Source organism: Cupressus sempervirens, chromosome 5 (genome assembly GCF_028749045.1).
Source record: "Cupressus sempervirens isolate cs-2001-9-10 chromosome 5, ASM2874904v1, whole genome shotgun sequence".
Classification (NCBI taxonomy): domain Eukaryota; kingdom Viridiplantae; phylum Streptophyta; class Pinopsida; order Cupressales; family Cupressaceae; genus Cupressus; species Cupressus sempervirens.
The window spans coordinates 341,869,334-341,885,644 of NC_143122.1; positions in this window are offsets into that span (position 1 = coordinate 341,869,334).

Genomic DNA, 16,311 nt, shown 5'->3' on the forward strand with positions numbered 1-16,311 from the left:
AGAAAACCATTAAAAAATAGAGTATTAGAAAAGCAATTACTATTGCATGATTACTATACTTTGCTACAATTGTAGTGAAGGGTTGTGTAGTGAACTGGAGATAGTTTACTAACCATTGATGACATTAGAAAGTGCACATGTATGGAAGTCACACATGTGAAAGTTTGTGTACAATTGTGAGTTGATAGCATTGACTAAATGGGTATTTCATTTAATTAATGTATGATGATAAAGTGTGAAGCCTACTCAAGGATTTATGATTGAGCATGGTACAAAGGAAAGATGTTTTTGTGTTTTACAAACATGGTGAAGAAGAGAAGACTTCTGAATTACTAAGCAGCAGAGCAGAGTGATTTACTAATGTGTGAAAGTGACCTTAAGGGTTACTATTATTGATCATAGAGTTCCAAATCTGATTGCATGATCTAAAGGTGAAAGAGTCTGACATACTACATAGAGGAAGAAGTAAAATCCTATTACAAATCTATTATTCTAAAAGGAATAGTATCAAGGTCAATTGGATAGTGGGTTCATTGATCTAATCCTAAAGTTGTTTGGATAGTGGGTTCAGTTGCCTTCCACAACTCCTAACAGGGTTGGAATCTCCTAACAGGGATTCAAAGTCTCCTAATAGGGACTCTTGTACTAAGTGCTGTACTAGACTCCTAACAGGGTCCATCCTCTAACAAGTAACATTCATATTAGTATATCAATTTGTGGGCATCATTCCCACCAAGGTTTTCCCTTTGATCAAGGGTTTCCCTAGTCAACATATCTGTTGTAATTATTTATGTGCATCTCTTTATGGTTGTTGTTTAATTTGAATGGTCAAGATTGTTTAGGATGTTAAATGTTTAAATTCTCATATAATTGATTCATCCTCTGCCCCCCCCCCTCTTTGTTATATTGGTGGACTATTGTTTCTAACAATTGGTATTAGAGTGCCAAGTCCTTGAAGAAAAAGTTTATCAAATTTGGGAGATCCATGGAAAATTTTTTTAGAAAGGAAAGTTTGAGATTTGATGGCACAAATTACGATAGCTGGAAGGATAAAATGAAGGCTCATCTCTTGTGGATGGGTCTAGGATATTGACTTGTAACCAAAGCACCTAAAAACATTGCAGAAGAAGACAATCTTGCAAGTTGTAGTAAGGAACAAAGAGAAGTATTTATGTGCAACATAAGGGCAAGAGAAGCAATACTATTTGCTCTACTTAAAAGTGAGTATAGCTAGGTAAAAAAACTCAAAGCATCTCATAAAATTCAGAAAATCTTAGAAGCTAATTATGAGGGTGATACACATGTGAAAAGAGTTAGATTACAAAATTTGTACTTCACATTTCAAGATGCTAAGATGATGGAAGATGAATTTGTGAGAACCTATATTGGCAGAATATCTGAGATTGCTACAAGAATCACATCTCTTGGTAGAAAGAAGTCTGATGATGAAGTTATATGGAAGATCTTGAAAAGTTTGACACCAGCTTTCAAGACAATAACACAGATGATTCGGGTAATGTTACCTTGTACCACTAATTTTACCAAAGAAATATTGCTTGGTAGATTGGAAGTTGAAGAATTCAATTTGAAACAATCTGGAGAATTAGAGAAAATTGAGACAACATTTAGTGCCTTTAATATTAAACCAAATCTGGCAAGGAACACAAAAGTGCAAGGAGACAATGCTAGTAGCAGCAAGTCTATTGAGGAAAAGATCCAGGAAGGAGTGGCTCTTATTGTGTAAAGAGAAAAGGATGGTAAGAATATCATTAAATGTTGGACATGTAATAAATATGGTCATTATGCATTTGAATGTCCTAAAAGAGAAAGAAAATATAAGGGAAGATTCAAATCTAGAAGACCTAGAAATTGTTTATATGCTAATGAAGAAGAAGAAGAGGAAGAAGAATCTGATCAAAACAGAAGTGAAGATGAATTAGGATTCATAGCTATAAAGGAGGATGATCTTGATAGAGAAATTAGAGAAGAAAGTGTGCTAATCTCACAAGTTGAAAGGAAAGATTGGATCATTAATAGTGGTTGTTCACATCACATGACTGGTGATATGAGCAAATTTGCCAAATTTAGAAGCCATGATAGAGGAATTGTCAAAGTAGGAAACAATGCAGCTTGCCGCATTACATAAATTGGATCTATCACACTAGATGGTGAAATAAATATTGATGATGTTTATTTTGTTGATGGACTGAAACATAACTTGTTAAGTGTTGGATAACTTATGGACAAAGGTTACCAATTGTAGTTTGGTAATGACACATGCATTGTCAAGAACAAGGAAGGAAAAATACTTAGTACTGGCACAAGAACCAGAGGTAATGTATTTCAGTTAAACTCCATTGAAACAACATGTTTGGTAGCTAAAGTTGACAATAGTTGGTTATGGCACAAAGGATTTTGTCACATTAACTTTGATAACATTGTGAAAGCCAGTAATACACTTGCTGTGAGAGATTGACTTAAAATCACTAAGCCAACTAACATTATTTGTAAGGAATGTATCTTGGCTAAGCAGAAGAAAGTTTCATTTCCTAGAAAGCAGTTTGGTACTACACAAAAGTTGGAATTGGTTCATACATATTTGAGTGGTCCTACAATTTGAGAAAGGTATTTTATGATTTTTGTTGATGATTTGACCAGATTCATGTGGGTAGCTTTTCTTAAGGAAAAATTAGAAGCATTTGAGAAATTCAAGATATTCAAGAACAAAGTAGAGAATGAATTTGGAGTTAAAATCAAAAGCTTAAGATTAGATAGAGGAGGAGAATTCACTTCTAGAGAATTCAATATCTATTGTGAAGAGTATGGAATCAAGAGATAGCTATCTTCACCCAATACGCCTGAGCAGAATGGGATTGCTGAAAGAAGAAATAGATCAATTGCTGAAGCAACAAGAGCTATGTTATTTGAGAATGATGTACCAAAAACCTTTTGGAGAGAGCTAGTCAACACTATAATATACACACTAAACATACAATAGATTAGAAAATGCTTGGAAGCTAGTCAAATATTTCAAGATATTTGGAAGCAAATGCTACATCAAAATAGATGATGATAATGGTAAGTTTGATCCAAGGAGTGATGGAGGCATGTTTCTTGGCTATTCATTAAAGAGTAAAGCTTACAAATGTTTTAACTATGGAACAAAAACTATAGTAGAGTGCACAAATGTGAGAATAGATCAAAAGTTTAGCACTAAAGAAAAGATGATGGATTATAACTTTGATGGAGATGATTAATCTAGGATGACCAAAAGATGTAATGAATTATTTTTCAAGACTAACAATGACTTGCAAAATAATGTACAAACTAAAGAAGTAAGAGAAGAATAAAGCACATTACCTAAAATAAGAGTTGAAGCAACAACTCCTAACCCAAATAAAAATGTGATGAGAAATCATCCTATTGATCAAATAATAGGAAGTAAAGAAAAATGAGTGATGAAAAGAAGTAGAATCAATGAAGAACTATGCCTAATATCTCAAGTAGAATAAAAAAGTGCAGATGAAGCAATCAAGGATGATCTTTGGATAAAAGCAATGAAGGAAGAACTTTAATAGATCATATAAAATGACACATGGGAATTGGTTCCTAGACCCAAGGACAAAAATGTAATTGGTACAAAATGGGTATTCAGAAACAAGATGAATGAACAAGGAGAAGTAATAAGAAACAAAGCAAGACTAGTATGCAAAGGCTACTCTTAGCAAGAATAAATTGACTTTGAGGAAACATATGCACTTGTATCAAGAATGGAAGAATTCAAAATGTTCTTGGCATATGGAGCAAATAAAAAATTCAAGGTATATCAGATGGATGTTAAGTCAACATTCTTGAATGGAGAACTAGAAGAAGAAGTTTACATTGAGCAACCAGAAGGTTTTCCTTTGATAGAAGAAAAGGATATGGTTTGTAGATTAAAGAAAGCCTTGTATGGATTAAAGCAAGCACCTAGAACCTAGTATGCAAGGTTAGATAAATACTTAGCAAAGCTTGGATTTGCTAAAGGAACAACAGATAGAAAATTGTACTTAAAAGAAATAGAAGATGGTTTACTGATAATAATTGTATTTGTTGATGATATCATTTTTGGAGGAAATGATGAAGCCAGTAACAAATTCTTAGAAGATATGAAGAATGAGTTTGAGATGAAATGAAATTTTTCTTAGGATTGCAAATTGTTCCAAACAAAGAAGGAATCTTTCTTTCTCAAACAATGTATTTAACAGATTTGTTGAAAAGATTTGGTGTAGAAAACTGTAAATGTATTGGAACTCCTATGGTAACTGGTCACAAGTTATCAAGCAAGGATGAGACACCTACTATTGAACTAAAGAAGTACAAATCTATGATTGGAGGATTACAGTATCTGACTCATAGTAGACCTGATATAGAAAATGTGGTTGGAATTGTGGCAAGATTTTAGGCTTATCCTAAAGAATATCACTATCCAATAGTAAAAAGGATATTTAGATATCTAAAAGGGACATTTGATTATAGCATTTGGTATGATTGAAGTAATGACTTTACTCTTTTCACTTATATTGATGTTGATTGGGCTAGAGATAGGGATGATAGAAAAATCACTAGTGGAGGAGCATTCTTTCTTAGTGGAAGATTGGTTTCTTGGCTTAGTAAGAAGCAAGATTGCACCTCAAAAAGCACTACAGAGGGATGAAGCAGATGATGAAGTATATTGGAATTATATACAAAGAGCTTGTTATCATTTACTATGATAACACAAGTATGGTTAACATGTCTAAGAATCATGTTTTGTATTCTAAGACTAATCACATCTCTATAAAGTATCATGTGTTGAAAGAGAAAGTTGTAGAAAAAGAAATTAGACTGGAGTACATTAACACTAAGGAACAAATTGTAGACATTTTCACAAAGATCTTACCAAAGGATATATTTGATTACCTAAGAGGTATGCTTGGGGTTATGCCCCTACCTATTTCAAAATAAAAGATGTAAAAGTGCATTAGTCTAGGGAATAGAGCACTATTGATAGACTAGACTAAATGCTGATGCTTCCTATATGGGGGAGTGTCTATGATGAACAGAGTCAGCAAAGGACTCTTGGTAATTGGTAATTGGTATACAATAGTGTCTTTAGACAATTGAGTTGCTTATGAACTTATATACAGAGTTGTAAAGCAATAGAATGGCTTGTGGTCATGCTGAGAAATTATTGGATGTTTAAGAAAATTGAACCATTTGTGTACTATCTTTCACATTGATGTAAATGGGGGAGAAGTATGGCATGAAAAACATTGTACTATGGCATTGTATTATGGGAGAGAATTATTGCAATAAAGGATTTGCATGAAGCAAGAATTGATTGATGAAGAGAATTTGAAAAGACTTGTTGGTATCCTTGGAACTAGATTTTTTCATCTATGTTGCCATCAATGCCAAAAGGGGAGATTGTTAGCATGAATTTTGACGCTATGGGGGAACATTGTAGAATATTGTTATGATGTATATATAACTATGTTTGTCATTGATGACAACATAGTAATAAGTCTATAAAAGACTGACAGAGTAGCAAACTATGATTTTTGTATTGAGAACATTATATTACCTATCTAATGATGCAAAATTACCTGAGTATACTACATTGTGTATTTGATACATGAGCAAGTGCACAAAACCTGAATCAACTGTGTACAGAAGATATGATTGATTTATAGAAAATTGTATAGAAATAGAGTATCAAAAAAGTAGTTCCTATTGCATGATTGTTACAGTTCACTACAATCGTAGTGAAGGGTTGCACAGTGAACTGGAGATATTTTATTAACCGTTGATGATGTCAAAAATGTGCATGTATGGAAGTCACACATGTGAAAGTTTGGGTACAACTGTGAGCTGAAAACATTGATTAAATGGGTATTCATTTAATTAATGTATGATAATAAAGTGTGAAGCCAACTCAAGGATTTATGATTGAGCATGGTATAAAGGAAAGATGTCTCAATGTTTTACAAACATGGTGAAGAAGTGAAGACTTGTGAATTACTAAGTAGTAGAGCAGAGTGATTTACTAATGCATGAAAGTGACCATAAGGGTTACTGTTACTGATTACAGAGTTCTAGATCTAATTGCATGATCTAAAGGTGGAGGAGTTTGATGTATTGGATAGAGGAAGAAATAAAAGCCTATTACAAATCTATTATTCTGAAAGGAATAGTAAAGAGGTCAATTGGATAGTGGCTTTGTTGATATGATCTTGAAGCTATTTGGATAGGGGGTTTAGTTACCTTCCACAACTCCTAACAGAGTTGGAATCTCCTAATAAGGATTCAAAGTCTCCTAATAAGGACTCTTGTACTAAGTGTTGTAATAGACTCCTAACAAGGTCCATCCTCTAACAAAGAACATTCATATTAGTACATCATTTTGTGGGCATCATTCCCACCAAGGTTTTTCCTCTGATCAAGGGTTCCCTAGTCAACATATCTGTTGTAATTGATTATGTGCATCTCTTTATAGTTTTGTTTACTTTGAATGGTCAAGATTTTTTAAGAGGTTAAATGTTTAAATTCTCATATAACTAATTCACCCCCCTACCCCCCTCTTAGTTATATTGGTGGACTATTGTTTCTAACAATATAGTCAAACAAAGAGGTCACAAAAGACTAATTTTGTACTCATTTCATAAGGTTCATCATTCAAATCATTAAAATAAGAATGAATTATAAGGAAAAATTCTCTAAACATTTAATTAAACCAACCTAAAATACTACACAATGTTGCACAAGGAAAAACGTTCCACAATTTACTAATATACAAATTACAAATAAAAACATAGGATATAAGATGGTAGTAAAATTCTCTTGTTTCATATTATACAAGACTATCGTGTAGGTTTTCTTTCATCACTTAAGGATCTATTAGGAGTTAGTGTTAGGCATCACTAGATTGGCTTGAGGTGGATAGTATGCAGCAATATTAAATATTTTATAAACTTCAATAGTTTAATTCCTATTTAATAGTTTGGATACACTCTGAGAGTAGCTCAAGAAGTTTTCAAAAGTACTTATACATTCCCTACGGTTTATGTTCACTTATTCTCAAGATTTTATTTGCACCTTAAAAAGAATCATAACCTCTTTCTTATTAATACTTGGCTACCACCTTTCTAAAACCATTTCTCTAGTCACAAACTTACCAATACAAGACATATATAGTAGTAGAAATAAAAACAAAGTAATAAATGTTAAATGCTATTCAATGAGTTTCAATTCTTTAATGTCATTTTCAATTTTGGCTCAATTTCTCAACTCCAGGCATGTGTATATTATACCTATGCTCCATTCTCTATGTTATAAGAAGTAATCCATTACTAATGTGTTTGATGACATTTGTCAACGTAGTTTTCTAGTTTCTTGAGGTTGTTTATCAGTACAAGTTTAACCTACAGTTTCTATCCAAGATGACCATCATGAGTGATTCCATATTGCACTGATCTTAGCTGATTGTTGCATGATAGAAGTGTTGATTGATGGAAGTATAAATAGGAAAACAAGATACTAAGAGGTGGAGGGTGAATCAGAATCTTAAGCACTTTTACTTTTCAAGCATTAATTCACACATTCACTAGTTATCTTGTGCATGTAAACCTTGTAATAATAAGCTTGTTGTAACATGTAAATCTGATCTATCACATGCATTAAAATAAAAAAATAACACAATATTTGTTACCCAAAAACCCTCCAAGATGACGGTAAAGGTGTGGTGGGGATGACACCCACAAATCTTCACTTCTTTAGCAATAAAGTTAGCTTGTTAGGGTTGCAATGTTGGATCATAATATATGATCTACCCTATGAGGGGTATACTCTATTAAAATTAGTTGAGACTGCTAGGTGTGACCTTGTTAGAGGATTTAACACTTACAATAAAGTAAGGACTCTGTTAGGAGATTGAAAAAGATATGCTAAGACCGCTTTGTTAAGAGATTTACCCTATTTCAAGTTGGTTAGAACTAATTCAGTACCTCACTCTCAGTATGCTTTGTAAGTTTATTTTGAGTCTTCTCCTTGCTAACTAATCTTCTCTTTTGATCTAATAATACTTTTATCCCCATTTACTATTCTGATTAGGGCGCTTTCTCTATCAAGAGATAACATAACACTTTCACTAACTTCTAATTTGATCTTGATCTTTCACTTCATCATTCACATATTTCTCCTTGTTCACATGAACACTCTTCTCTTCTTATCCCATTGCTAGATGATCTATATTAAGTGTTGGAAGTATAAGGTAGGCAAGGTTAGTGAGAGGGAAGGGGTGAATCAGGAACCAATAAAACTTAATCTTATTTCACCAATTAATCCTTCATATAATATTCTAATCTAATTGCATGCATGAAAGAATGAAAGAAAATAAACATTCATAGCAATTTGACACAAGATATGGTAACCTAGAGACCTTCCAAATAGAAATTAAAACTAGGGTGGGGATGATACCCACAAGCTTTAGTACTGAATCATAAAGTTGGCCTATTAAGGCTAGTAGTTGATCATTTTTGATGATTTTCCTTGTTAGGAGCATTAATAAGGGCTGTGAGGTCCACCTTGTGAAAGAATTTACAAAACATACAATGAAGTATGCACTCAATTAGGAGATTTAGAAAATACTATTAAGTTTACTCTATTAAAGGATTTGATTGATGCACCTATTAGGATGAACCAGTGGTTGATTTCAAATCCGCAACTCTGATTTGCTAGTTGAGATTGCTTGAATTGTAATGCTCACCTTGGTATGATAGATAAATATTTGTTGTCCCTTATACTACTTGTATCCTTCCTTAATTCACACTTCTTGTTATCATATCTCTTCACATATATCTTATTTGGATATGATATAACACATTACATTATATCAATCCAAATCACAACTTAGTGGAGTTGGCTATGATACCAATTTCACCAAAGTCTGTAAAGTCGGCCCAACTGCTATAACTTGGGTTCTGAAGACAAACTCAGTGATGTTCTGATACTTGAAAACCATTTTCAACACTCAACATCATTTGGCACTCATTTTATGTAGAGGCACGGTTCATAGTGATCACTTCCAAGTAGCTTGAACTCAGTCAACACTGTGTGACTTGGTGAACATTGTGAAACTCAACATATACTAAATTACTCGATTGACACTTCATGGCTCAATCAACACTAGATTCACATTGCTAATATTGTGAGCTTAGTAAACATTGGAGAACATGGTTAACACTGTGTAACTTGGTTGACACTATGTAGCTTAGTTAACACTAGAGTTTCCATCACTTGCACTAAATAACTCGGTAGATATTGCTACACTTGGCATGAACTGTACATAGGTTCTAAAGCTTAGTAGCAACTGAGAAACTTAGTGGTAACTATATAATGACTAAGTGTGAGTTAATAATAGAAAAAATGACATAAATTTCAACATTAAGATCTTCTCTATTTAAAAATTTTCATAAAGATTTTTCTAGATGCTTCCATAATTAGCCTCTCCATTTGAATTGTTGATCACAAAACATAGGGATCCATGATCCACATCATTAACATGTAAAAATATTTGTAACAACCTCTACATATATTAAATGTTCCTTCCAAGCTGACTTGAAAATGATTTACCTCAAAATCTATACTATTTCTAACTTTTATGTAAATTTTGCATTGCTCAACCTTTACTATTTTTGAATATTCAAAATTGATGTTGGTCAGTCTGTATTGTGCTCGACATGCACTATGTAACTCGACACTTGTATGCTTGAAACTTCTTAGTCTATGTTGATCTCAGCTTGTATAGAAAATACTTAGTGACCATACACTTACTCAACACCTATAGAGCTTGGTACATACTTATGTACATGAATTAGCCTATATAGAGTAGCTCAGTCGCATTAATGACCCTCTAACTTTTCCTAGTAAATGACTAAGTGTTTGACACTAATAGACAACAATAGTAATAGATACCAACAATATCCCCCTTTGACATTAGTGGAAAAAATACTTTCTCATATTTACATCATTACAAATATAATCTAATATTTAGCTCTCCCCCTAAGTCTTATGACTTTTGCCAAAAAATGAATAATGAATAATAAATGTAAAATGAATATGACAACAAATTCATTTCTCCCTTCAAAAAATCCATTTCCCCATTGTTTTTGACCACTTATGTCATGGCTCCAAGGGTTGAATGGGTGGAAGAAAAACATATTTATTAATGAATGTCTAATGAACTCAGTTGAGCATGGATAGTGCATGATCCCATGTGGTTCTTTATGCCTCCAAAATGTGATTTTGCAATTGCAATCTTGCATCTAGGCCAATTATGATATCATTTGCTAAAAGATTGCAATCTTTTTTTATAAGATCATGGGCTGATTGCATCTCCCTTTGCATGACCTCCAAATGAGGTATTAAAATTGCTTGAATAGAGGTCAATTTAGATCTCATGTTGTTGTCAGATGTTTGAAGCTCGAAAAATATTCCTTGAGAATTTAGTAAATTATTGTAATGATTAATACTAGATCCTATTGATTGTGATTTAATGTTGCTAGATATCTTCATCTTATCTTGAATTTGGTGTATTTGTGCCTGAATATCATTTATGAATCTTGACACATCTGATAAAATATTGTACAAATGTTGTACTTGCTATATAAGTTCTATTATAACCTATACATGCTCTTGCAATTAAACTTTCTACTCAGCAATGGTTATGGAAACTTTATCCACAACCTTATTCTTGAATCTTCTAGTTGACCAATCCATGAATTTTTCATTTGATTCCATATTACCAACATTCACTTGTTCAACAATATTTACAAACTAGGTAATGATTGGGGCTTCTTTATCAAAATTTTGAATATCAAAAGCATCAACAAATTTTTTTTTAACATCATAAAGTAAATGTTTTTATTTTTATTTTCTCTCTTTAACTCTTCTTTCCATTTCTCTTTTGCCAAATCTCTTGTAAAAATTGTTTGTTCCAAGGTGGAATTTGCCAAATCTTACTATGGCATCTCAATTATTTCATCCTCACTAACTTCAATATCTAGCGAAGTATCCTTTATTTATTTTCCTCTTCTACTTGGTGAAGGAGTGTTGTGGCTCAATAGTTCTTTGGGAGTTGGTGAGGGATTTTCACAACTCATTCGTGCTAGTGTTTCAGGTCTCAAGACAATAATGTCCACACTTGGTTCAACTCTACTCACTTCTTTATTTTCCTCAATGTGAGGTGTTGAAACTATTTGACTTTCTACACTTGTGTCTTTCACCTTGACTCTCACCTCTATGTATGTGAGCCTTGATTTCTTGGCCTCTAGAGTGTTAGGGGTGTCTACATTTATCGGTGACATGCTTCCTTGTAGACTCAACAAACCTGAACATTTGCCATTGTTGTGATCATCTTCAATGGTCACAGTTTTAGTTTCTTTCTTTGTCTTTGCTCCCTTGGTTGATAGACCAAATTGGTTTTCCAAAGCAATTCATCTTGTTGTGATACAACTTCCATTTTATTTTATAAAATAAAAAACATTCTATACATAAGAACAAATCTTCTCCTAGACTTTACCATAAGTGTTTCTTGTTGATCCTAGGATAGATCAGGCATGACTCTGGCTAAGGTGTTAGCCCTTATCTTTTGATCTTCTTCTTCTACATGATGCCATCTTGTTTCTAGTCTATCATATAAATCTTTGGGTATCTTCTTCTCAATTTCACTAGGAGCTAGCTTATGATTAGCAATCATATCAGCCATAGCCTCCTCAATTTTGGTTATATCAGTATTATCCAATATATCATATTTTAAAAATCTAAAGTTGGATAATCCTAAAGATCTTTTGAGATCTTCACATACCTCTTCAATAGAATTTTTGTGCACTTTGGGTGGTCCTCTGACCACTCTCCTTTTCTTAGGTTTAGGTGCACTGGCCTCAGTAGTCTCTACTACTCTTTATTTTGCAATCTACTTGACATTAGCAGTTGCCCTAATTCTTAGCTCAGTTTGTGGTGGAGAGAGGTGTGTCACTACTGGATTCGTATTAGTTTCTTGAGCCTTCTTACTCAGTGGGATGACAACATCTAGGGCTTTAACCTTGTCTTCTTCTTCTTCTTCCTCTTCGTCACCACCACTATCTTTTTCTTTGTCCTCTCCAAGACCTTTTGTTATTTGCAATGGTTCCTTTCCCTTGCCTAGGGTGCCCATTTTTTCTTCTAGATTTTCAATCATTCTTTTCCTTTTTTTCTCTTTAGAAGCTATCTTGATATTTATAGTTATTCTAGCCTTAGCTTCCTTATATTTTTCAAAAGATTCAACCTTAGTGTCTATTTCTTATTTCAATAGTGCAATAATGTTTGCACTCACTAAAACTCTATCAATCTCATAATCAAAATTTTGTAGCCAAGACCTCCTTGGCTTTATTGCCTACACAAATGTATTTTTTATATCTTCAAGAAAACATATGTCAATATATATTACCTTGTAATCAATCCTTCCTATATCCTCATCCTCATCTTCATTTTTTTCTTGAATTCCTTAAATTAAGCATCCATGAAATTCTCAAAATTTTCTCCTAATTGAGTAATGTATTCACTTATCTATCTTCTCATTGGTTTGTTCTATTCCCAAACAACATGACCAACACTAGGAAAATATTTTTGGATATAAAAGAAAATACATACAATAAGGGATTCAAACTTACACATTTAATTCTTTTCTTTTCAAATATATGATAGATTCTCTACTAATTGTAGTCTTTGTAGCTTGGTGAGATCATATTCATAATCTTTCATCACTATATTTCATGCTTGATCCACTACATACATGACATACTATTCAACCTAGTTGATTGGTAAAATTTGTGAGCTATAACCCTCATAACAAATTCAATTAGTGGATCATAAATGTTTGTAATGGATAGACCTCATCCATTCCACTCAGCACATGTGTTTGCTTCAAATTCCTCTTGACTTAAGCATGACATGGTTTTCTTCTTTTCTAGGGTTGGATAGCCTATAACTCTGTGAATCTTTTTCTTTGTGATGTCAATGAGTTCATTCTATAGCCAATACTTCATATCATGATTTTTCTCAAAGAAATTTTAATCCATTCAATATTGAAATTCTTTGGAAATTCTGGGGCACAAATTAATTGTTTCCTTTCAAATACTTTAAATTCATCCTTCAAGATTTCTTCATTACATAGCATTTGATATACTTCTCTTATCTTGTAGTCTCCAATTTCTGATCTTACACATATAATAGCTTCTAAAATCATGGATCATAATACCTTTGGGTGGTATTGAGGATAGTGCATCATTGGATCTCATTTCATTATAATTCTTGGAATAGCATGAATCTTTGGTGGAGGAAAAGTGTCACTCTTCACCAATATACTAATCTCTTGGCTCATTCTAGTAGTAGATGAATCTACCATATTCTCTATTAGGGTTTGAAGTCTTTTCTTTCTCTTCTAGATTACTTGACATAGTCCAGGTCTTCACTTGTTTAGGCTTCTCATCCAAATCTCTCTTTAAATATTTTGCTAGTCACCCAAATCACCAAATCTCTTTATGTTCTTGAAATATGTATACAAGGTATGAGGTAATGTCTTCAAAATTTGATATATACCTTTTGTTGATCAATTTATGGTCTCCATTAATGTTGTATACTTAGGTAGGTGGAAACCAACTAACATGATTGATATTGACACCTTTGAACTAGGTATTTTCTTTATAGCTCAGTTTCTTCCATATCACTCAATCTCTACCATTTCACTCAGTCTCTTCGGTCCATGTTGCAATGCTCGGTCAACATAGACAATTTAATGATGTTTGACAACCTTCCATAAATCTATTCTTATGCATATTTATATATGCAAATATGAACTTTGGGACATTTCATGAAAGGAATTGATGTATGATATATCAATTAAATATACAATTCTATACATAGCTTTCTTTCTTAGTTTGAGATGACGTGATCACCTTCTCCCAACATCTTCTTTCTTTTCTATTTTTGATTCATTTCCTTATTAAATTTTTCAATGTCTACTTTTCATTTACTTTTGTCCTATTGTTTGATTTTTTCAATGTACTTGAGTCTTTCAATTCTTGTTTAGATGTCCAAACTTGTGACATGTGGAACATGCATTGTTAGGTGCATAACTCTTCCTCAAATTTGTCCAAATTTTTTTTTGTCTAAGATTTGCATTCATATGCTCTATGTCCATACTTTTGATAGTTATAGAAATATCCTTCAAATCTAGGAGTAGTCAATGCATTCCTCATTCTTGACCTACATGCATGTATTTGATGTCCTTGTTTCTTGTAGTAAAAACAATAACTAGTAAACTTAGGTTTAGGATATTGTATACCATGTTTGCTTTGACAAATGTTTGTAGTATGACCAATTTTTCCATAGTGATACCATGTTAGTTTTTCCTTTGACTTTGCATTCCTTAGCTCTCCATTCTTGGATGATTCTCCTTTCTTAGTGTATGAATGTCCTGAGCCATTAATATTGTTAGATGACTTTATAAGTTATTCAAAGTATTAAATTTCCTCTTTTGGTTTGTTGAACCTCTCCATAGATTATTTATTAGTTTTTAGTTCATTACTCAGTATATCCTTCTGTGATTTGACTTTCAATTTTCGCATCCTTTTGATTCAATTCCTAATTTGCAAGATTTAGTTTAATCATAATGTCCTTTTTTTTTTTTGTAAGCTTCTACATGTCTAATATCCTTTCTTCAAGTTTGGTAGCCATTACTCTTTTGTCTTCCTCAACCATAGTCCTATCTTCTTCATCTTTCTTCTTTTGTTTAATCACTTCAAGTAATCTTACTGATTGGATTCCATGTTTCATTTTCAGTGGTCTTATTTCTTCATTCAGGAGTTTTTTCTTTTCAAGTGGATCTATAGATGCTTTGTCATTTGGATTGAATGATTCAAATAGTCCTTTAGTCTCAACTTTTTCACAAGAAAATTGTTTATCCTAGATAGCTAATTCCTTTCTTATTTTCAAGGATTTCTTCAGATCTTGTCTTACTTTCTCAATTTTCTGCAGTATGAGTTGGATATCAATCACCTAATTTTCATTAAACATATCCAATGTAGAAGCCTCCATCTCCAAGATCTAATCTTCAAGTGTTTAATATTCTCTCAGAGAACCAATGTTTTGATACCAATTATTGATTGATAGAAGTATAAACATGATAACAAGATACTGAGAGGGGAGATGAATTAAAATCTTAAGCACTTTTACTTTTCAAAAATTCATTTACACATTCACCATTTATCTTATCCATTTAAAACTTGTAATAATAAACATGATGTAACATGTAAATCTGATCTATCACATGCATGAAAATAAACACATAATATAATATTTGTTACCCATAAATCCTCCAAGATCAAAGTAAAGCTGGGGTGGGGATGACACCCACAAATCTTTACTACTGTAGTTGTAAAGTTAACCTATTAGGGTTACAATGTTTAATCATAATATATGATCTACCTTGTGATGGGTCTTCCCTATTAAAAGAATTTGAGATTCGTAGGTCTCACCTTGTTAGAGGATTTAACACTTACAATAAAGTAAAGACTTTGTTAGGAGATTTGCAAAGATCTATTAAGACCAATATGTTAAGAGATTTACCCTGATTCAGGTTGGTTGGAATTGATTCAGTACCTAACTATTGGTATGCTTTGTAAGTGGATTTTGAGTCTTCTCCTTGCTAATTGATCATCTTATCTATTCTGATAATACTTTTCTTCCCCTCACTTCTTTGATTAGGTTGCTTGCTCTGTCAAGAGATAACATAATACTTTCACTGACTTCTAATCTAATCTCGATCTTTCACTTCATCAATCACATATTTCTCCATTTTCACATGCACTCTTCTCTACTCATTCCATCACCACACGATCTATGTTAATATTTTCTCTATTTAAATATTTTCGTAAAGAGTTTTCTAGATGCTTTCATAATTAGTCTTTGCATCTGAATCATTGATCACAAAATAAGGGATCCGTGATCCATGTCATTAATGTGTAAAGTTCTCTATAAAAACCTCTACATATATTAAATATTCCTTCAAGCTCGGCTTAAAAATTATTTACCAAAAAATCTATACCATTTATGACATTTATGTAAACTTTGTATTTCTCAGCCTTCACTATTTTGGGATACTTCATATTGTTCTTTCTTGGTTTGCATTGTGCTCAGCATGTACTATGTAACTCAACACTCGTATGCTTGAAACTTCTTGGTCAATGTTGAGCT